At 45.2% G+C, this 22,900-nt stretch overlaps 1 protein-coding gene and 1 pseudogene across 6 annotated transcripts in view; one reads left to right on the top strand and one right to left on the bottom strand.

Moving 5' to 3' along the window:
* Positions 1 to 871: 871 nt before the first annotated feature.
* Positions 872 to 1,467, bottom strand: LOC121497698 (annotated as a pseudogene).
* Positions 1,468 to 8,881: 7,414 nt separating this feature from the next.
* Positions 8,882 to 22,900, top strand: part of SLC7A1 (solute carrier family 7 member 1) — a 79,994-nt gene continuing 65,975 nt past the window's right edge. For 3 of the 6 annotated variants that reach the window (XM_041767873.1, XM_041767869.1, XM_041767870.1), the window contains exons 1-2: positions 8,882 to 9,135; positions 11,617 to 11,675. The gene's annotated coding sequence lies outside the window, so the exon portion shown is untranslated. Of the gene's footprint in view, positions 9,136 to 11,616; positions 11,676 to 17,749; positions 17,795 to 22,900 lie in introns of those variants that run through there. The other 3 variants (XM_041767874.1, XM_041767871.1, XM_041767872.1) reach the window with 2 other exon arrangements.

The following is a 22,900-nucleotide window of genomic DNA, read 5'->3' as shown; positions in this document are numbered from 1 at the left end:
TTTTCCGGCCAGAAGAGGAGAAGGAATAGTAGGAGGATAGAGAAAAGAACACAGGGTAGGAGGGAGCTAGCATTTCTTGACCACCCGTTCCCCTCCCACCCACTTTCACACATTATTTCATTTAATACTCTCAGCAGTCAAGGGTGGATAGCGTTGTCCTCATTTAAGGAGACTGTGAGATGTTACATAACTTGATCAAAGTCACAAGTTGATTAGCAATGGAGTCCAGATTCACGCCCATGCCCATGCCCATTTGATGCCAAAGTCCCGTTTTCCCCACTCTACCACTCTGCTCACAGGGGGAAGTAACAGCTTTCTGAAGCTCATAGTAGATTGCTCACGTCAGCTGAGAGCCAATGGGCTGCTTGTGTAAGCAGCACAGCTACTAGACTGCAAATGATGTAGACGAGGACATGGAGAATCTTGATGCTTTTCCTATCATCCTCATTGGGAGGAGAAAGCAATTGTGGGAGACACCTTATGGTCACAAATTAATCAATAAGCAAATGGAGACATCATTCTTAGGTGTCCAAAAGCCCTGCACTGCCAGTTTGAGGCTCTGGGGGCCTCTATTGGGTCCCGTGACCATGAAGACCCACACAGTGTCTCTCTGCTTCTGTAAAAGCGGAGGTTTGCTCTGGGGCTGCTTAGGTCATGACATTTTCAGCTCTGGCAGTCCTTTAAAAATACAATTTCCACCATATATTAATTTGCTAGGGCTGCCATAATGAAATACCACAGACTGGAGTGGCTTAAACAACAGAGATTTATTTTCTCACTGGGAGTCTAAGATCACGGTGCTGGCAGATTTAGGTTCTTTTTTTCCCCCACACATTAGAACTTCATTTTTATGTACACATTTGTTTAATAGTCACTGAATTTCTAGGCTAGGCTCATGTAACTGAATAGCCTTTATAATTAGCTTATATTGTCTGGATCCAAGGTATGCTGAAACACAGTCTGGAGTGAAATGGGAAATAACATCTTTCTAAAGACAGGCTTAGAAATTCTAATCCAGTAAATTAGGATGTTTCTCTGGAATCAGGGCTAACTCTACCTGGCTGTGAGGCCACCCTTCACAGGTATAGCCAAGAAAACAGGGTGCAGACCACTAAAAACAAGACCAACCAATTCACCCTGTGTTATAGTACAGGTTTTATAATTCAAATCACTTATATTCAAAGGTAATCTCTCCAAACCTTTGTAGGATGTGTGCACAGTCAAAACTGGGATCACTGCCATTGGTAAGCCAGCTGCTATGATGAGCCATATGAACTTGTGTCATATTTAAGATGAGTCGAAAAAGACTATTTGCTGTGAGACCACAGAAAGCAGCATAAGTCCAATATATGTTGATTCATGCTCAAGTAGATTCCTTTTGGCCTCTGGGAATTAGCTAATTTTTCTGGTTATGATATTGAAAATTAAGTTTTCCTTGACAGTATCATCTGGTTCATGATTTTCCATCTAAAAACCTTATGCTTTCCTCACAGCAGTTTGTACCTCCAGAGTTTTCCTCAGTGACACTGGGGCTCACTCCAACCTTTGTTCAACTAGCCTGAGTGTGGCCATCTTTGGCTGACACATGACTGAGGCCCAAGTTTAGTTTCTTTTGAAGCTTGTAGATGGCCATCTTCTCACGATGTCCTTAGGTGGCCCCTCCTCCAGGCTTACACACCCCTAGAGTCTCTCTGGGTGCTCTAATCTCCCTTTCTTATAAAGATGTCAGTCATGATGGATTAGGTCCTTATTTCATTTCATCCCCTCTTTAAAGGCCCTATCTCCAAATACAGTCACATTCTGAGGTTCTGAGGGTTAGGTATTCAAGATTAGAATTTTAGGGGGGGTCAATTCAGTCCATAACACACTGTAAAATTCAGAATATTTTCATGCGTTTCCTAAATTTATATGTCGATGGACATAGCATATGTACGTTAAAGGACAGAGAAAAAGTATGGAAAATAAGTTTAAAACTCTTTCATGGGAGTGCCTGAGCTACCCAGATGCCCCACTATTTTAATATTTTTATTCTGAACATTTATGGAGAAGCTATTGTATCACCAACTTTTCAGAGCTCATGCTCTAGTTACCTGGTTACCTGGCACTAAACGCCTGAAAAGCTTGTCAACAGTTAAATGGCAGGCCTGGGCTGGTTTCTTGATAGATCACAAAGGCCAGTGAGAGTTGAGGATGAAGGCATGAGTGTTCTTTGACTATACAGATTTTAGGGGGAGGATGGGGCTGGAGGCAGATTTTTATCTTATGTTTTGCTACAATCTTGATTTTTTTTCAATCTTGATTTTTAATAACATCTATTGGGTTTGTTATAAATTTTCAATGTAGAATATTGAGGTAAGTAAGTATACAGAACAATTAAAACACCTAGGGACAATATTTTTATGTTTCCATCTTGATTATATATAATATGTGTACAGAATATACACTTAAATATGTGGAAATAAGTGTATGTGTGTATATATAAAATTTTGAGGACAGCAATATCGTATCCCTTTCTTACTATCTGAGTACTTCCTTTAGCATTTAATATTATTCAAAAACATGATATTTAATGGCAGCTTAATATTCTATTCCATTTTGTGAATGGATCTGAATGTATTTAACCAACTCTTCATATTTGGACATTTATGGACTTTCTTCTTTTGCTTTTATAAATAACCCTGTGATAAATATACGTGGACATAAATCTTTGTGGTTATCTCCCGCATTTTCTTACAGCTGTGCATTTTCTTACAGCTGTGCAAAGATACACATTGTAAGAAAGTCTCTCCTACTTGAGGGTAGGCACACTGTCTTTGTGGTGAAGAAAAAGCACTTTCTACCATAACAGAGTCATGCATACAGCTGGCTTCAAAGGTCTCCTGAAATTTGGCAGAGATCTGATTTTATTCTCTATCAGCTTACCAATAGTTATATCCTCTAAACCCCAGGGCTGTATTTTTCAATGCTATTGGGCATCAGGCTTGTCACTATCTCTTCTGGAGGGGCAATGTTTTGTCAAGGTATTTATACTTCTTCCCATCTGACCCCAGGGAGAATGTCCCTAGGATAGAAAAACTGTATTAATCAGGACTCTTTTGAATATAAGTAACAGAGACCCAACACAAATGGCTTTGGCAAAAAGGAGCATCTCTCTGGCTCTTAGCCAAATGGGCAGCTTCAGTAAGCACTGGAATGGGGACTTGGGCAGTATTAGCACTCACCTCATCCCTCACCTTAGACTCCTCTGAGTCTACCTCACTCTCTCAGGCTGGCTAATTCTACACAGCTGCAACTGTGGCTGCTGGTGGCACCTGACTGACACCTGTCCAGTCCTGCTGACAGGGAGGAAAGAGATTTCTCTTTCTTCCAATTCCCAATGGACTTGGGATGGCTTCAGAGGTGATCTCAGCTCATGTCATCTACTTCACTGTGGTCAGGGAATAATAGACTTGGAGCAGGGGACTCCCACCCACAACACAATTTCTATGCTGACAGTGATGGGGTTCTGTGACATGGTCATTCCTGTTGAAGATGCAATAGTCGGGGAAGTTTGGAGGGACAAGAGCAGAATGTCCCAGAAAAGGGGATAGTGCTGGTTCTGGGAGAACAGAAAAGAGCTGGCCAGGTGACAGTAGAAGTCTTCTGAAGAATGCAGTGGTAGCTATGTTCTTTCCCTCCCCACCTGGACCCCCAGGAAACCAGGACAGTGATGGTTTACCACTTAGTCCTTACAGGGCCAACTACTGACAGTCTTTTCCTGCAAAGTTTCTGGTTGTGAGAATACTCCTTTGTTATGGAAGATGAAATGCTCCAATTTAGCATTTTGCACAAGCCCACAAATCAGTCTAGTCGTTGAAGTTAATAATAATGTTCTCTGGGCATTCGTTATGTGCCTGCCACCTAGAGTACTAAACTCTTTATATGAATATCCTCATTCATTCATCACCGACACCATAATCCTTGTTTTAGAAATGTGGAAAGCAAAACTTGGAGCAAATGAAGTAATTTGCCTAACACTATGTAGTTTAGCAGTTGCATAGCCAGGATTGAAGCCATGTTCTCTGACTCCAAAGCCTACATGCCTAACCCATTCAGGATACAATCCTGAAATACTAGGAAATGAAGCAGCTCTGTTTCCTTGATCTGCTTAATAATAACTATTATTAAATGAATACTTTCTATATGTAGACCTATACCAGGTGCTTTACATATATATGTGTGTATATGCATATACTTCATTATATTATATATAAATGTAGATAATATACAGTCGATCCTTCAACAACACAGGTTTGAAGAGTGCAGGTCCACATATGAGTGAATTTTTTACAGTACAGCATTGTCATGTATGTCCTCTTCCTTATGATTTTCTTAACGTTTTTTCTATAGGTTACTTTATTGTAAGAATGTAGTATATAATATATATAACATAGAAAACATATGCTAATTGACTGTTTATGTTATCCATAAGAATTCCAGTCAGCTGTATGCTATTAGTAGTTAAGTTTTATGGGAGCCAAAAGCTATATACAAATTTTTGACTGCATGGGGATTGAGTGGGGTGGAGTGAGGGAGGAGAGAATTTGATGCCCTAGCCCCTATTTTGTTCAAGTTCAACTGTAGAGTCTGATTATACATATAATACATAGTTTTATATATAACCATATTACATAGCATAATACTATATAAAACATACAGTATTTATTTAAATGTACCTTTATATACACACTATATATATTATTTCTGTATAAATACCATAAAAACCACAGTTTTAGGTTTACAAAAGAATTGAGGGGAATATGTGGAGAGTTTCTATATACTCCCTTTCCCCACACTCAGTTTCCCCTATTATTAACATCTTGAATTAGTGTAGTACATTTGCTGTAGTTGAAGAGCCAATATTGAGCTTTTATTATTATCTGAATTCTATAGTTTATATTAAGGTTTACTTTTTGTGTTGTACACTCTATGGGTTTTGACAAATGTGAATAATGACATGTAACCACCATTACAGTATCACTTAAAGTAGTTTCGTTGCCCTAAAAATACCCTGTACTCCATCTCTTCATCCCTCCCTCTTCTTCCCTATATAAGCCCTTGGAAACTACTGATCTTTTTATTTCTCTATAATTTTGCTTTTTCTAGAAGTTCAAATCATATAGTGTGTTGCTTCTTCAAACTGGCTTCTTTCGCTTAGCAATATTCATGTAACACTCCATGTCTTTTCATGGCTTGATAGCTCATTTCTTTTTATTAAGAAGCAGTATTCCTTTGACTAGATGTATCATAGTTTATTTGTCCAGTCACTTATTGAAAGATATCCTTAGTTGCTTCCAAGTTTTGGCAATTATGATTAAAGGTGGCAGAAACATTCGTATATGTTTTTGTGTGGACACAACTAATTTGGGTAAATACCAAGGAATGTAATTACTGGTCTATATGGTAGGACTACGTTTTGTTTTGTGAGAAATTGCCAAAGTGTTTTCCAGAGTAGCTGTACCATTTTGCATTCCCACCACTAATGAATGAGAATTCCAATTGCTTCATATCCTGGCCAGCATTTGGTGGTATGTGTGTTTGGGGTTTTAGCTATTCAATGGGTGTACAGTGGTATCTCATTATTTTAATTTGCTGTTCCCTAACAACATATGATGTTAAGTATCTTTTCATATGCTTATTTGCCATCTGTGTATCTTCCTCAATGAGGTGTCTATTCAGGTCTTTTGCCCATTTAAAAAATTGGGTTGTTTTCTCATTGCTGGGTTTTAAGAGTTCTTCATATATCTGGAGTGCCAGTATTTTATTAGGTATGTGTTTTGCAAAGATTTTCTCCTAGTCCATGATTTATCTCTTCATTCTCTTTAACAGTGTCTTTTTTTTTTTAGATTTTATTTATTTATTCATAGAGACGAGAGAGAGAGGCAGAGACACAGACAGAGGAAGAAGCAGGATCCACGTAGGGATCCCGACATGGGACTCGATCCTGGGTCTCCAGGATCACACCCTAGGCTGCAGCACCAAATCGCTGTGCCACCTGGGCTGCCCAACAGTGTCTTTTATAGAGTAGAGGGTTTTAATTTTTATGAAGTGCAACTTAATCAATTTTTCTTTTGTGGATTGTGCTTTTGGCATTATATTTAAAAAGTCATCACTGGGGGATCCCTGGGTGGTTCAGTGGATGCCTTTGGCCCAGGACGCGATCCTGGAGTCCCAGGATGGAGTCCCTCGTCAGGCACCCGCCATGGAGCCTGCTTCTCCCTCCTCCTGTGTCTCTGCCTCTCTCTCTCTCTCTCTCTCTCTGTCTATCATAAATAAATAAATAAATCTTTAAAAAAAGTCATCACTAAACCTCAAAACTACTTAGATTTTCTTCTCTTATCTTCTAGCATGTTTTTCATTTCATTTTGCATTTTATATTTAGGTCTATGATTTATTTTGAGTTAATTTTTATGAAAGGTATAAGATCTGTGTCTAGAGTTTATTTTTTGTTTTTGTTTGTTTGTTTGTTTGTTTTTTTTGCATGTGGATGCCCAGTCGTTTGAGCACCATTTGTTAAAAAGACATCCTTTCTCCAATGAATTGCTTTTCCTCCTTTGTCAACGATCAGTTGACTATCTTGTGGTATTTCTAGGGTCTCTTTTTCTGTTCCACGTTTACACACATTTTTTTTTTGTTTTCTTCCCAGATTTACTGACTACATATTTTTCATTGTCACCAGGAAGTTATGCCTATCTAGCAGGTAGTTAATTCCTTGTTTTGCAGATGGGGAAACAGGCTGAGAGGACAAACGCAATTTCCCTAGGCCAGCAGCTAGCCAGAAGTAAAAGCAGTATTGAAAACCACATCTGTCTGACTCTCATTCTCTGCACTTTCTGTGCCCCTATGCTACCTGATGGTGCTAGGCTGGAACCTGGTCTGTCACAATTAACTTTAGAAGATGCTTTCCAGGGCCTGAATGTTAGCATCTCCTTTCCTTACTGATCTCTGCAATAATGGCTCGTTTGCTCCTTGATTCTGATCAAGGTTGCCTGTCACTCATGGTCCCTCTGGACCTGCCAATCCTTAATCCGCCTGAAATTTAGCTTTACCTAAAACATTCAGCCAGTTTTTGGTGGTTTTTTTTTTAAGCTTTTTTCTTAACTTTTTGCTAAGACATTGAGCACTATTTTTTCACTGGCTCACACTGAATCCTTTTTGCCAGGAAGTTGCTTGCTTATGGACCTTGTCACTGAGGGTCTCCTAATGTCTTTCTGATGGGTTGGATTGCTAAACAGAGCACAGTACTTAAAATCCTCTTGGTTAAGTTCTCCCCATACACCCATCAGGGTCTGGAACTCTCAGAATTTACACATTAACTCTATGTTCCCTTTCTGTGTTGCCCAAACAGGGCATCTCTACAACCTACTAAATTCTATTTTACTGCTAAGAATCTTTTTAAAAATGCCACAATCATATTTCAAACACTAAGCGATAGATTTCTGATAAGAATACAAGGTCTTTAAAAAAAAGAATATTAAAGTTTAGACCCTCCAAACAGAGATGAAATAGCTTGCAGAAGACCACACAGCAAATGAAATGGTCCAATTCAGATTCTAATCCAGATCTGGTGCAAAGGCAAAGAGGGTGGTCCTTCAATCATCCTTCTGTGGCAAGGGGGACATCCTTTTGATGCCATTGTCAGCAACTGAAGGAGGTGGGGTGGGATTCAGGAAGAGCTCCAGCACAAGAGACCTCCACAATGCAACTGGAGTGCATCATATCACCACTGTACAATTGAAACTGATTTAAAAAAAAAAAAAAAACAGCACATACCTAGTTGCTCATAATGACACCTAACACTGTTCAAAGTGCTTCGCCAATATTAGCCCATTTCTGTGTTTGTTAAGGCCTTTCTGAAGCTAACACCATGCAGTGATAAACCTTATAAACTGCTGGTGTAATTCCAAGACGGTTTCCTATCCAGGGGGTGACTACGAGCCCCCATTACTGACTGGGGAGTGGGGGGAGTTTTGAAGGTGTGGAAAGGATTCAAAGGCCGCGAACACTGTACTATCATTTCAGCGTGTGCGCGCGCGTCTGTGTGTTCCAGCAAAGTCAGAAGGAGGCTGACAGGACTAATGTATGACCCGCTCACGTCTCCGTGTCGCCCGTGTCGCAGATTACTGGATCTCTTTAGGTTGTGGTTCTCTGTGTGGGTTTGTGCAGCAAAGAGAGACATTACAGAGGAGCTCGTGAGGTGAGCGCTGCGGGGTTCGGCCCTAAAGCTGCAGCCACGTAGGGGAGAGCGACGCTGGAAGCCGCTGTGAGCCGCCAGCCCCAGGCTGTGCTCGCCACAAGGCAGGGTCCGGCTTCAGGGCCCTTCCTGACAAGGCGCAAGAAGAAGTGATTTATTAGAAACTAAGGAATAGCAATAATAAAAATCATTCGATGACAAAAAAGGGAAGATTTACTTAAAAACGAAGAAAAAACAAAAACCCCAACCCTTGACGTGCCTCGCGGGCGTTTTATTTCTGGCGACGGGACGCCGGGGCGAGCGGGGAGTCGGCCGGCCGGGGCCCGCCGCCCGGGGAGCAGCGCCCAGCCTGCGGCTCTCGCCCCGCGCGCGCTGTTCCGCGGTCCCGGGACCGGAGGATGCGGTCGCGCCGCCGCCTCCGATTGGCGGAAAAATGGCAACAAGCGGGCGGGGCGGCCGCGAAGGCGCCGGGAGGCACCGCGGGCCCGCCCGCCGGGGGAACCCCGAGTCCCCGCGCGGGGCCCCGCCCCGCCCCGCCCCGCCCCGGCCTCGCCCCGGGCCTGCAGCCGCCGCCGCGCCGCGCTCCCATTGGTGCGGGAGTGGTGACGTGCGCGAGCGGGCGCCGGGGCCGGGCCGGGGGGCGGGCGCGCGGCTGATGAAACCCGGCGCCGGAGCCCGCGCGCCCTCCACGCTCCATTCAGTCGGCGCGGGCAGGTGTGAGCCGCCAGGCAGCGGCGGGGCGGGGCGGGCGCGAGGCCAGCCGGCAGCCCGGACCGCAGCCCCCGCTCCCTGCGCGCCGCGCCTCCGCCCGGCGGTCGTCCTTGCGGCCGCGCGTGCCTGAGCCCCTCGGCGGACGAGCCCGCATCCTGCCACCGCCCGCCCGCCCGCCCGCCCGCCGCTCGGTGAGTGCCCGGCCGCCGCCGGCGCCAGGGCAGCCGCCCGGGGCCGGGTCACCTTGGAGGGGCCCCGGCGCCGCGTGCGGCCGCGGGAGGGCGGCGCGGGCAGCGGCGAGGGGCGGGCGGCGGGGCGCTGGCCTCCCCCGGGGTGGGCGAGGGCAGGGCGGGCGCGGGGCCGTGCGCGCGGGGCCGGTGCCCATGCGGCTGCCTCCGCCACCGGAGTCCATTTTGGTTCCCTGAAGGCGCGGCGTGGTGCATGATGCAACACCGAGAGAGGGAACGCGGACGACCCGGCGCCGCCGTGATGCCGGCCGCGCGCGCCTGCAGGCGACCCCCGCCGGGCCCCCCGGAGTGGTCGGGGCGGGCGGGGGGCGCGAGCGGCCGCGGGCCGGCGGGCCAGGCCGGGCGGCATCCGGAGGCCTGCCCTTACATGGCGCGGAGCGCGCACCCCGCCCCGCCACGAGGTCCGCGATGTGTCATCGCCGCGGCGGGAGCCCGCCCTGCGCCCGCGGGGGTGGTCCCGCGGCAGGTGGCGGGCCCGGGGACCGCGGCGCCCACCTCTCCTCCCTGGGCTGGAGTCGCGCCCCGGCCCGCCCACGCCTCTTGTCTGAGTTTCCAGGGGTATTTCGGGGAAGTCCCCCCCGCCCCGGGTGGGCTTCCTCGTGACCCGATTTGACCTGGGAAGGCTGAGCTCTTCAAGCTTTCCAGATGGTTTGGAGCGAGAGGAAGCTCTTCCGGCTTAAGTAAAGACAAGCGATGCCCCGCGTGCTCCTTTCTGCGTGAACAGGACTCTAGACCCGGCAGGTCTCGCAGGCGTCTGAACCTGTGTGCGCGGAGCGGCCTCGCGCTGGAGGGCCGCCACGGCGTGCTGTTGTAGCTCCGTCCCCTTTTCAGTGGGTGTGGGAACCAGATCCCGGCGGTGTTTGGCTTTACCATCAGGGTAGTAGAGAGACATGTGCCTTCAGGAGGAAAACTAAACCTCCCAATACACGTGGTGGGGCTCGCCCTACAGAAGAAACCCAGAGTTGTGTTTTACTCCAGATTTAGTTCTAGGGGGAGAGGATTGGGATTTCATTCCCTGGTGTATTTTCCTACACGTGTGCCCTTTACAATTTGGCCAGCAGAACTGTGTGTGTTGGGGTATGGCTGGATTTTCTAATTGTCTTCAATTTGGATTATAATTTATTAGGGAGGTACAGTAACATGTCTTGCCCTTTATGCTTGGTTCAGATAATAGGAAACCATGATACATTTATTCCCTTGATATTTTTAGTTGGTCTCAGTGGAAATTATTTTTATATGAACACACCCTTCTGTCATTAAAACAAAAGGTCTTACTTAAGTCACACAATCAGAATAGAAGTGAGGGGACGAAGTCAACAATGGTTTGAATAGTTTTGAAAGGTTTAGCATATTACAGTCATGTTTAATCATTATAGATGAATTTAAAGAGAGTCAGAGGAGTTCTGGCTAAACAAACAGGGCAAGACTTAATAGAGATCAGAAATGTACGCAGTTGTTTGAATCTGGATTTGAGTCACATGAGTGCTCTTATGCATATAATTATTTGCTTTAGAGGAAAAGGCTTGGAAGACAAGATTGCTGACCTCGGGGAGCTTGAATTCTAAGACATGTTAATTATATTTGGTATAAATACGTGTTTATTGGTTGTTCCACTCTGGAGTTTCTTTTCTACAGAGACCTGGAGGGCCCAGCATTATGTCTAATTGGATTAATCCCTTTTCGTTATTAACTATGTATTTGGAGGTATTGGTTTATTAATCCTAGGGAGGAATTTGAAGCAGGGATAAGTACTGGAGAGAAACATTTTCCTCTAATGCAGAGGCATCTTGTAGGTGTTTATCATTCCACCTGGTTCTTGGTCCTCATTTCAAGCAGGACCTGTGGATGGGACCCTAGTGTTTTTCTATATGATTGGTCTCGTCAGACCTGGGGACTCTCTACTACTGCCCTGTTCCACTTGAGGGCAGATGCTGTGGATGGACCATGAGGACTTGGCTTTTACTTTGGATGAGGTGGGGAACCATCACAGGATTACTTTAAATGCTCCATGGAGAAGAGATGGAGGGTAGGGGGAGTGGGTAGTAATAGAAGCAGGGAGACCAGTTCAGACTTGTAACTTAAGTTTGGAATAAAATCCAGCTTCAGGTAATTTGTGCACAAGAGAGAGTGACCATATGTCATTTCTTTCAGAGGTGATGGCAGCTTAGACTGGAATGGAAATGATAGAAATGTGAGGTGGTTGAGTTCTGCTCTACCTTGCCTACTTATTCCATCTGTAGATTTTAAAGGGAGACTCAACAGCCTTGGCCAGTGGAGTCTATGTGAGATATGAAGGAGGTCAAATATGATTCCAAGGAATAGAGCAGCCATATTATATTAACGAGATGGGGAAAGTAGAGGAATGAGCGTGAAGAACTTTTTAAAAAGTCACAACTGACTTTTTTTTTTTTTTTTTTTTTTTAGGCATTTCCATCCTCAAGGGACAGGGCTGAACTAGATCTGCTCTCAGGGGCCCTTCTCAGGTACATGACTGCTTTGTAGCCACCTGCCCCAGGGTGGTGGCTTCCTTCCTTTTCACCTAGCCTTCTTGCTTCCTCACACCTAACATGGGAATCTCTTGGTGCTTGCAGCCTAGCCTCCCTGTGCTCCCCTGCCACCCTCCAGTGGGTAACTTGGCTGTGGGTTTGTCCTAGTGCCGGAAGGAGGACCCTCTGCCACCTGGAGTGTGCCTTCTTTTTCATCCTTGGGCCTTCAGGGCACCTGCCTTCCAGGTGTTTCTTGTGCCTTAGGTCACTGGCATTGGATCCCACGCCAAGGTTCTATCTACCACAAGGATTTTAGGTCTCTTCCATCCACAGAATAGAGAAGTACCATCTCTCATGGCAGATTTACAGTCTTGTAGTAAACTTGAGCTGAACAATCTTGTAGTAAACTTGAGAGGCTTCTTTTTCCTCTTTCTCCATAATTCACTCCCGCCAACTCCAAAGCAGCAAAGCAGCTTTGAAAATAACTCCCCTGCAATTGTTCAAACTGCACCTGAGTTTTCCATAGGAGGTTTAGTGTATTTACTGCCTGTGAGTTAGAAGAATGGGCAACAAAATGGCAAAACAATCTGGTGGACTGCTAAGTATGTTCATTCCACTCTAAAGTCATGCCTTCAGATACGTGGCATTGGCAGTACTCTGGGTGAAGCTGGGTTACCTTACCCACTGGTCAGGATTTGTCCCTTTTAGGGGAGCACAGGTTGTAGGAAAGACATTTCTGAACATTGGGATAGATTCTGGTATAGCATTGACCCATCCTGCCATGCCCAATGTCTTTCATTTGGCTTTTTCCCTCTCTTGATTGTCAGTAAAGTTTCGGACTGCCAGTTGGTACGTTTGGTGAACAAACAGCATAAACGAGTTAGAGCTGTGTGTGGTTAGAGGCATTTACAACTTCAGTATAGCCTGAACTGATGTGCCCGGAAATGAAGGAGGTGGCTCAGGGGAGCTGACAACAAGTAGTGTGAATGCTGGGAACAGCACCACGGAAGGGTTCTGGAGTCCTGGCTTTCCTACTCTGTGTAGCTCCCAGAAAGGCATTTAGACTTTCTCAACTCCATAGACTTGCTCCATCCATAGGTGGAGGAAGCCTTCCCTCTTGGCTTCACAATAATGAAGCTCACGAACTATGAATTCCATAGTATTCTTTGGATGAATAAAGGTACCAAATCAATACATTTGGGTTTCTTTCATGGAGTAAGTTCTTTCTGTTAGCAGTCTACTATCCTGATTATGGCAACCGAGATGAAGTTCAGGGAAGCTTTCAAAGGCTGTTGCCAGGTGGACCTATCCGAAGCTGGAAGAAAGAATGTCCCAGGGCTTGCTTGGGCTGTGCACCTTTATTTTTCTTTTCTTCTTTTTCTTTTTCTTTCTTTCTTTCTTTCTTTCTTTCTTTCTTTCTTTCTTTCTTTCTTTCTTTTTCTTCTTTCAGATTTTATTTATTTATTCATGAGAGACACACAGAGGCAGAGACACAGGCAGAGAAGCAGGCTCCCTGTAGGGACCCTGATGTGGGACTTGATCCCAGGACCCTGGGATCACAACTTGAGCCAAAGGCAGATGCTCAACCACTGAGCCACCCACGTGGTGTCCCGGGCTGTGCGTATTTCTATATCTTCTCTTCCTCTCTCCTGAGTAGATCATCTGCTTTTTCTTCTCTTTTCTAGAAGCACAGAGGAAATGGGCAGTTTTGTTTCTTTAACGTCCTGTATTTCTGCTATAGTATTTTCTCCAGAATGTTCAGATAATGTTCTTGACTGTGAGAACAACCATCTATTTTCCCGTTTGTTTGGGAGTGGGTCCTACATCCTGTGCTCCGTGTATTGCAGAATCTTCATTGTAGCGACCAGCTGGCAGTGCTGACTCTGGGCTGCAGAGGAGTGGCCTCTGCTGTGTGGCCAGCCTCAGTTCTCCGTGCATATGCACTGTGGGGTCATTAGAGATGCCATGAGCGCCTCATGCAGAAAGGGGTAGGTCTCCAGGTGGGGTCTGCTGACAGGATAAGAGCCTTTCCTCACGTATTTCTCACATTTAAATCCCTTTCCATATTGTTTGCATAATAATCGGCTTCTCTTACCTTATGGGATTGAGAGGATTTAAGTGGGGTAGTCTATGTTATGTACTTGACACAGCTTCTGGCACATACCAAGTGCTTAAAAGAAATGTTAACTATTATACTGGAAAGAAAACTCAGTTAAGTGTGGAGAAAAATAATTCTCATAACAAGTTAGTTTTGTTAACTTTAAGCCAAGGGCTTAAAATGGAATTGTGTCTAGATTGTGGTGGGTGGATGTAGTGCCAAGGTGTTGGGACAGTGAGCCTCTGAGGCATTGCTGACCCAGGTCCAGGGTCTGTGGATTTGACTCTGGTTCCTGTACCGTTGTCCCCTTTAGACCTCTTTACCACTGACCTTTTACAGTTGAGGTCATGGAGGTCATTCTGTGGCCTTTGTGCCACAATGGGGAAGGGAGGCATGGGGGAGGAACCACAGTCTCTGGGGCCATATTGATCCTGACTGCCTTGGTGACCTTGAAGTTGGAAACTCTTTGGGACCAGGGACCTCCTTGGGTATGTAGGGGATCAGGTTCCTTTAGATCTCAGACCCATACACTTTGGGTTTATCCACTTATCCTCTGGAAAGCTGAGCTGATTGATAGCTTACTCCATTCTTAGCACTTGCTGGTATGTATCTGTGTGCGTGCACGTATATGAATAAGAAAATTGTGTGTGTGTGTGTTTGGGGGGGGGGAGGTTTATTTACCCTCGTCATAGTCATCCTGACCCCCACACATTTTGTCTAAATTACCTTGAGGGCTTTGGCTTTAGAAACCAAAGCCAGGCAAACACTTAGGCCACCTCTGTGTTGTTTTCCACTTTATTTCATCCCTTCCTGGAGGTGGCAATGGGGGTAGGGGTGGTGGGTACCTGACCTGGGGCAGAAGTGGGAAGGCAAGGGAGCAGACCCACTCTTCCCCACTCTTACTGTTGCTTCATCATTGTTATAACTGTTATCTTCCTATCTTAAGGCTGGGAAGTGTTCTTTTCTTCTGTATCTTCTTATCTGTCTATCAAGTACCATTAACCAGAGTCTGTTTTATCAAATAGGAAGGAAGGGAGACGTCTGGGTTTGGGAAAGATCAAGAATCACCAGCACATACTGTGTGCTTGGCACTTAATGTCTCCATGTAATCCTTATAGCCGCCCAGTGAGGTTGATACTTCTATTTTGAGTGATGGGAAGAGGAAGCCCTGAGAAGTGATGCAAGTTGCCCCCAGGCATGCAATTGGATAGTAAGTGGCGAATGAGGATTTGAAACCCAGGGGCCTGGCTCTGAGTCCTGGCCATCAGTGTTCCTTAGGGCTGTGGGTGGCAGCCTGTGCAAGGTGCTGGCTTCTCCTGGGATGCGTTCTGGCCTGCCCCCTGCTATGGGCAGTCCCAGGCCTGAGACCTCAGCCCGTGCACCTGCAGCCACTCGGCCCCACACTCCCCCTGGTTTCTGAATGAGCTCTGGAGCTGTGCTTCTGGACAGCACCCTGCTTTTCCTCCACTCATGCTGGCCTGAAACACAGCGCTTTCCTCCATCCAAGCCTGCAGTGGAGCCCCGGTGCCCCTGGACAGCTGTGCAGGGAGGTGGCTGGACTGGGAGCTGGCACGTGTATGACGGACATCCGTGAGGCTGCCGGCTTCCTGGGTCGCGGTTTGGCATCCTGCTCACCAGGGCAGAACTGGAGGTGGAACTTGCTGTCCAGGCCATGGGGGAACCTTGTTTCACTTTTGTGTGTCTAGCCATCTGGGCCCCCAGAGAGCCCTCTTCAGGGCATCTTATGGGAACCAGGAACTTCGCATGGCGGCAGACACCCAGCCACCCTCTGGGGACCCAGGTGTTGACTGCTCATTACCCCAGCGGGCTCAGGGCTGGCTGGCCCAGCCAGGGTAGCAGCCAGGGCCACGAAGCTGGTAGGTGGAGTGGGGAAGACTTTCTCACCCCTCCTGCCTTTCTCCTCCTTTTCTCCGGTGCTGTTCCTGTCTGGTTTGCATAACATTTCAAACTCAAACAAAAGTTACAGCAGCAGTACAAGGAGCTCCTGTGTATCTTTTTCTCAAATTCACCTCAGTGTTTATATTTTGCTCCTTCTATCCTTTCTGTTTAGGTATCTGTGGGTCCATCGATCTATTGGCACACTCCTGTATGCATTTTTTCCTGAATGATTTGAGAATAAGCTGAAGATATCATACCCTTTTATTTACCTCTGTGTACTGAAGTATGTATTTCCTAAGAATAAGGATGTTCTCTTGCGTAGCCTGATACTCTCTTGCATTTCCTGATACTCACATCAGGAAATTGAACATTATCAATGTTCTCTAGTCCACAGTCCATGTTCAACTATCAGTTGTCCAAATAATGTCCTTTATACCCATATATATATATGAGTTGTTTTTTTTTTTTTTTAATTTACTCATTAGAGACACAGAGAGGGGCAGAGACATAGGCAGAGAGAGAAGCAGGCTCCCTGTGGGGAGCCCGATGTGAGACTTGATCCCAGGACTCTGGGATCATGCCCTGAGCTGAAGGCAGATGCTCAACCACTGAGCCACCCAAGTGCCTATATATATATAGGCATATATATATATATGTATATGTATATGTATATTATATGTATATTATATATGTATATTATATATATATGTATATTATATATATTGTATATATATATAATTTTTATGTGTATGGGAGGGGAACTTTCAAAGGAACTATGGTCTGATTTTCTGTCTTTTAAGTCTTGTTGAGAAAAATGTTTCTGAAAGTTAGAATGGCCGCAGTGAAGAATTTGGAAACTACAGAAAAATAAGAGAAGGGGAAAATAAAAATCATTTCTAATTCTATCATAGAGGCTTAGCACCAGGCTGGGTTAAGGGCTTAGCGAAAGGTGGGTGGAAGGCTTTGGCTCAGGGGGACCTGGTCACCCCAGACCTATGCCCCAGACACCCAGGGCAGGAGCCCATGGTATCCTTGGGCTGTGGGGAGGAGCAGGTTCCCTGTCTGGAGCAAAGCAGAGTGGAGTGTTTTTCCTGCCCCTGCCCACCTCTTGGGCGGTTGCCCACCTGAGCAGGTGAACTTAACCATCTCGGAGTAGGGGAAGGTGGAGATCATTAGTAAATACCCAGAACTTGTTCAAGACTTGAAAAGAAATGTTGCAGGTCCTCTCTTGTCCAATATATAGCCCGGACTTCCTTGACTTAGCAGAGCAGGGAGGAGGGGCCTGGGCCTCAATCCAGATAAATGGCATGGGCCTCCTGGCAAATATGTGTGGTTATTTAACATGGTTGCCTGCTATTGAGCCTCTTGGGCCCCTACTAGCCAGCCAGCCAGTGGAGAAATAAGAGGTGAAGTTCTAAATTGTGAATTTTGCTCTTTGTCAGTGATTGTGCTGCCCAAAAGTTCCCAGGGGAAGGTTTCAGAACTTGTGTATGAAGTGTGGATCTTGCTCTTGGATTCCATTTATCCAAGCTGCTCTCTTCGTCATCGCCAGTGATAGCTGAAAGGGGCTCCCATTTTCCTGTTTTATTCATTTACTGAGTGAATCTGGGGTCTGGAGTGGTTTTGTTCCAAGAAGCTGCTGTTGCCTTGTCCACGGCTGGCTCCCAATCCTTTGTTACCTCAGTTTCTGTGAGCTATAAACCTGCATTATGTGTGAAAAAGGGCTTCTGAAGGGTGTGATCAAAAGCCTCAAGAATTTTTCCATGTGTTTATTTTTTCTTCTCTTGCACCAGACCCTCTCCTTGAAGGAGCTGGCCTTGAGAGTGACAGGGTGGGCAGCCGCCCAGACTGTGGACACCCTGCTGAGGCCACAGAACTCCTAACCTGGCCAGGTCCGGAGGGCTGCTCTTCAAAGAAACCCTTTGAAGTGCAAACATTTCCTTTCCTGAAAAGAAGGGAAATTGAAATGAAAACCTATTGTTCTGTGCAGACAATGTTCTCTTGGATCAAAGAGGGAGTGAGGCTTATAAAGGGAGATTCACAAATTAGACCTTAATGTGGTGCATGGTGAAGAAGGTGTGATCCTGCTGGTGTGCACTGCCCGGGCTCTCTTGAGTCGGTAAGATTGTATTTTTCTCCCCAACCTAAGGTCCTGAATCAGGTTTTTCATGCTGTATTTTAACTGTATTTCTTATTTGTGTTTTTGTCTTGTGGTAAGCATTTAGAAACATCTTTTGGTAAATTATGACACCATCCGGGATGAAATATTACGTAGCCAATGATAATGACATTTTATTTCTTTTTTGTTTTGAAGATTCATTTATTTAGTTTAGGGGGGTAGGGGGGCAGAGAGAGAGGGAGAGGAAGGGAATCTCAAGCAGACTCCCTGCTGAGTGTGGAGCCCGAGGTGGGACTCAAAACCATGACTCTGAGATCATGACCCGAGCCGAAATCCAGAGTTGGATGTTCAACCGACTGAGCCACCCAGGTCCCCAGAAAATGGCATTTTCAAAGAACACTTGATCCTATGGGAAAACTTTGCTGTTAAAAGCGAAAGTAAAGTCTGGATGGAGTTTTCCATATTCGGTATTATCTTATCTGAGATATATATATTTGCACAGAAAGGAAACACTATTAAAACTGAACTTTGGTTTGTTCACTGACCTGTATGTAGTAGAACCTAAGATAGTGCTCAACAAATATTTGTTGAATGAATATTTTCATAATTAGTAAAATAGTATTTTTAATTTTTATTTTTTTTAGAGAGAGCACTAGAATTGGTGAGGAGGGGCAGAGGGAGAGGGAGAGAGAGAGAGAGAATTTTAGGCAGGCTCCATGTTTAGTTTGAAGCCCAATGCAGGGCTTGATCTCACAACCCTGAGGTCGTGACCTAGGCCAAAATCAAGAGTCAGACACTTAAACTGACTGAGCCACCTAAGCACCACAGTAAAACAGTAGTATTTTAAAGGGGGAAAGTCTTTGAATCAAATAGTAACATTTTGACAGGTAGAAAGAACAACAAATTATTTTAAATTTCTCTTGTATTCCTGCCCTGACATCTCAGTTTGGGGCTTACTTTGTTTTTTGGTACAAATATGTACCACATTTTTTACTTTGGTACAAATCATGGTATGAATGAGTGATTTGACATTTCTAGTTTTAGAATAATTCTGTCCTGTTGAAATTAGAGTATCAGAATGTTAAAATTTTCCTGGGTTGCCTATTAAGCACTTTCACAGATGGGGTAAAATTATGTCTCTTCACATACTCTGTAGCTGATATACCATTGGAGCAGCTTGTTCTGTCCTATTGAGAATTTTGCCTGATTTGTCCAGGATGTCTCATCTTTGAGCATTAATACTGCCATGAAACACTGGCTATACATTATTCTGATTTCTAAGTTCTTTAAAAACACAGCATCTCATTCTTACCTGCAATGTAGATTAGCTTTGAAAATGGCCTTGGTCTTGGTGATTTTTTGCAGGGATGGTGAATGTTATAGCCACTCACCCATAGCTCTCCCAGGTGAGATCATTTCATTCCTCTCAGAAGGACACAGGCACTTAGTTTTCAGAGGTATAGCGGTAGCCTTTCCACCATGCCACCCACACAGGATTCTGGAAGCCTGGTCTTTGGGAAGGCTTTCTTCAGGCCATTTGGGATAGGACTGGTGGTGCCCGCACACTGGTTCTCCTGAGTGTGGCGGCTTTCAGACTCCTGTGGCTGCAGTCCACAATAACAAATCATTTTACACTGTGATCAAGTATGTACACAGAGACATACATATATATAGATTAAAATGAAAGTTTTCATGAAACAGCACACATTATTGTACTTGTGGTGCATTCTGATAATTTTTCTTCTTTTCTATTGCATGTTAGAAAAATGTCCTGGTGATGACTTGCAGTTTGCAAACACTGTTAGGCTTGGGCTTGCTACCCTGCAAACCCACCTGCTGCTCCACCTCGGTGGCCTGAATTTCAGGTTCACTGGGCTGGCACGTGGGAGGAATTCTCTGTCCAGACTGGTTTGGACAAAGGCAGTCAGGGGGTAGAGATTTCTTTTTGTGGTGCTTTGAGGGTTTCTAACTGAAGTGGACATTCTTGTTTGTGATGATTCCCAAGAAGGTGTATAGGAACACAAGGCAAGACCTGTGTGAGCGAGTGGGAGGAGGGGCAGACTACCTGTTGATGGTGGAGCCCCATGTAGGGCTCAATCCCAGGACCCATGAGATCATGATTTGAGCTGAAACCAAGAGTTGGACCCTTAACCAACTGAACCCCTGTGTATATAATTCTTAAAACAATTGAAATCAAGGGAATTGGTTCTATGAACAAGAGCTTAGTAACAGAATAGAATCAGAACAAGATAAGTTGCCTACTTTGTTGAAACATTGTCTAAATGTCTGTCCTTGTTTCTGGTAAACTTCTTTTATTTCTTATGCTTCTCAATAATAATAAATTTATTGTAAGGATTCAGAGTACTTAGTTTACAGTCTTTTAAAAATTCATCTGCAAGATACAAATATTACCACCACTACTGATACTATTTCAGAAGACTCCTCATGAGCTTGATATTTTGCTCTGATATATGTTAATATTATGTGACATAGGGGATAGTCTGTAATTGTAATTGCATAACACATTCCTACAAAAATCTATAACCTCAAATTTGTACAGCTAGTTTTGTTTTAAAAAACTACTTTTGTTGGAAGACATTCTTTCTAGAGGGCAATCTTGGTTGATATCAGGCAAGAACATTCATTGGTTCTTTGAGTAATCTGAATGGAACTGTGAAGAATGTCTCACTAGTCTTAGAGTTGGATACAATTGGAATTTTGGAAATTATCGGGTGTAGTTTGTGGCAGGATTCAGGCCTAATTACTGACTCTCAGGTCTGTGGTCTGAAGAGTCAAGGCAAGGGAATTGCCACCCTAGATATCCTGGGTGATTTTGAGCAAGGGCAGAGGCTGGGGAGAACAGCACACTCTGCACAAAGTGCCATCACAATCCTGTGTTTCGCCTTGAGGATCTGCAAGGGGACTTCTTGCTGAATCACCTCAGAGAGCTGGTGGGAGGTTTGGAGCTTTGTAGGGATGTTGGCTCCCCTTAGGGGTCTCTTTCCAGCTAGGTGTATGACTGAACAAGAAGGAAATACCATTTGCCCTGGAGAGACAATAGGAGCAAGGATAGAGGGAAGGGGCCGATCTCTCCATCCGGATGCTTTGCAGGAGCAAGCAGCATGGCCCCAATTTCAGATGAGTAATGACTCCAATTGTGGTTCTCTCCCCTTCTGCTAGAATTGCTCTTGCCAGTAGACAAGAGCTGCTCTTGAGCTAACAGGACTGCTAACAGGACTGTGTGTGTGGGCGTGGATATAGGCTCCTTTAAAATTCTGTCACCTAATAGACCCCTGCTAGGTCTAGACATCACAAGAGGCCCGCACCTACAGTTGTACACTAATAAAAATAATAATGAATAAGTAAAAATTTAAACGTACGGTTGAGACCAAGCATGTCATATTTTGTTTCTGGAAATGTAGCACTCAAAGCGAGAGACTTAAAAAAAAAACAAAAAAAAAAAACAAAAAAAAAAAAACGAGAGACTTTGACCATGTTGTGTATGTTGGATGGGTTTTGTGATATGCTTCTTCCTTTTTTTTTTTTTTTTAAGATTTTATTTATTCATGAGAGACACACACACACACACAGAGAGAGAGAGGCAGAGACACAGGCAGAGGGAGAAGCAGGCTCCCCACAAGAGGCCTGATACGGGACTTGGTCCCGGACCCGGGGATCACACCCTGAGCCAAAGGCAGACGCTCAACCACTGAGCCACCCAGGCATCCCAATTATATGCCTTTTCCTTATTTTACTCATCGGTCTAGAAAGCATGGAGGTAGGCACATATACATGGATTGGGCAGATGTAATAGGGCCGGCATTGAGGAGAGAGAAAAGGAATGCGTTTCAGTAAGTACGGAAGATAAGTAACTTGCGTGATATAATAATATTAGCCTTTCATAGTGTAAGGTCATACTTGAGGTGGCTTTAAGCTACCTAGACCAGATCCTTCCCAAGGGATCTCCCTGAAGAGCAGATCTGATGTAGCAGGTCTGGGGGGCATTTCTCACCAGCTCTTGGGATCTCTGGGATAAACAGCGTCTATAAAATTGCTGGAACCTCGAACTAATCAAGGAGACCTGAGCTCCTGAGGACAGGGCCTGGACACATGTGTCTTTGTGGCTCCAATCCCTGGGGCAGTCCCTGGTGCTGCTTAGGTGCTCAAAAGGTACCTTTTTGAGAGCTAAAGCAATTATTGTCTGAAAGCCCATATGCTTCCCAGCCCCTGGGATGGGAGGGGTGTGGGGGCCCATTGGTGTGCTCATTTCTAACCAGCCTGATTATCTCTTTATAGCCAACTGCAGATAGGAAGTGGTAAGTCAGACTGCAGAGGTGGGACTCTTAACCATGGGGAGAAGTGATAGCTGGGGCCCTGGCCATAGGAACACGGCACAACAACATACAAGGAGAAGCAAGAAGCAGATAACCACTGTGGTTTGGGATACTTTACTCTCCATTTTGGGAGATCTGTGTGCATGACCATCTGCAGCTCTGTCCCTCAGTCGTGTCTCCCCCCCTCCCCCCACTGTAGGCTGTGTTGAGGATTAAGTATATCAAGTGATAAGTTGAGAATATTGCCTGGTATTCAGTAAATGTGAGCTATATATTTTATATCAGGGTTGGTATGTAAATGGTTAAACTTCAGCTGTCAGGAAGGTTTCTACCAAGTGAGAAATCCAGTTCCAGAGGCCACATACATGCATTATTGCTTTGCTGGTAAAGGAGTAGGTGTAAATTAACACGTAAAGCAATTCCTCCAGAAAGACTGGGGAGTGCTCAGGAGAGGTTGCTACTTGTTCTCTCTTGGTCAGGAATTTCTTAATGCAGGAAGTGAATGTCAGGAGCCTTCTAATTAGGGGCAGGGGGAGATGCGCCAAGGGACAGGGCATGGTAGTGCCAGGGTGGGTACAGGATGTGAGGTTCCATGTCCCTTGCTCAGAAGACCTGAAACTAGGATGTCACTTTACAAAGGAGGGCGCATTTTTTGGCAGACGCTCATGTGTTTAAGGCCCCTTGCATTTCCTTGTGTTTGGTTCTGAGCAGTTGTAGAAATGGATGGCCAAAGGTGAGGGGTGTTTGGGCACAAATCCCATCTGCCTCCCAG

The sequence above is a fragment of the Vulpes lagopus genome, chromosome 8 (genome assembly GCF_018345385.1).
Source record: "Vulpes lagopus strain Blue_001 chromosome 8, ASM1834538v1, whole genome shotgun sequence".
Lineage (NCBI taxonomy): Eukaryota > Metazoa > Chordata > Mammalia > Carnivora > Canidae > Vulpes > Vulpes lagopus.
This window is presented reverse-complemented; position numbering and strand designations above follow the sequence as displayed.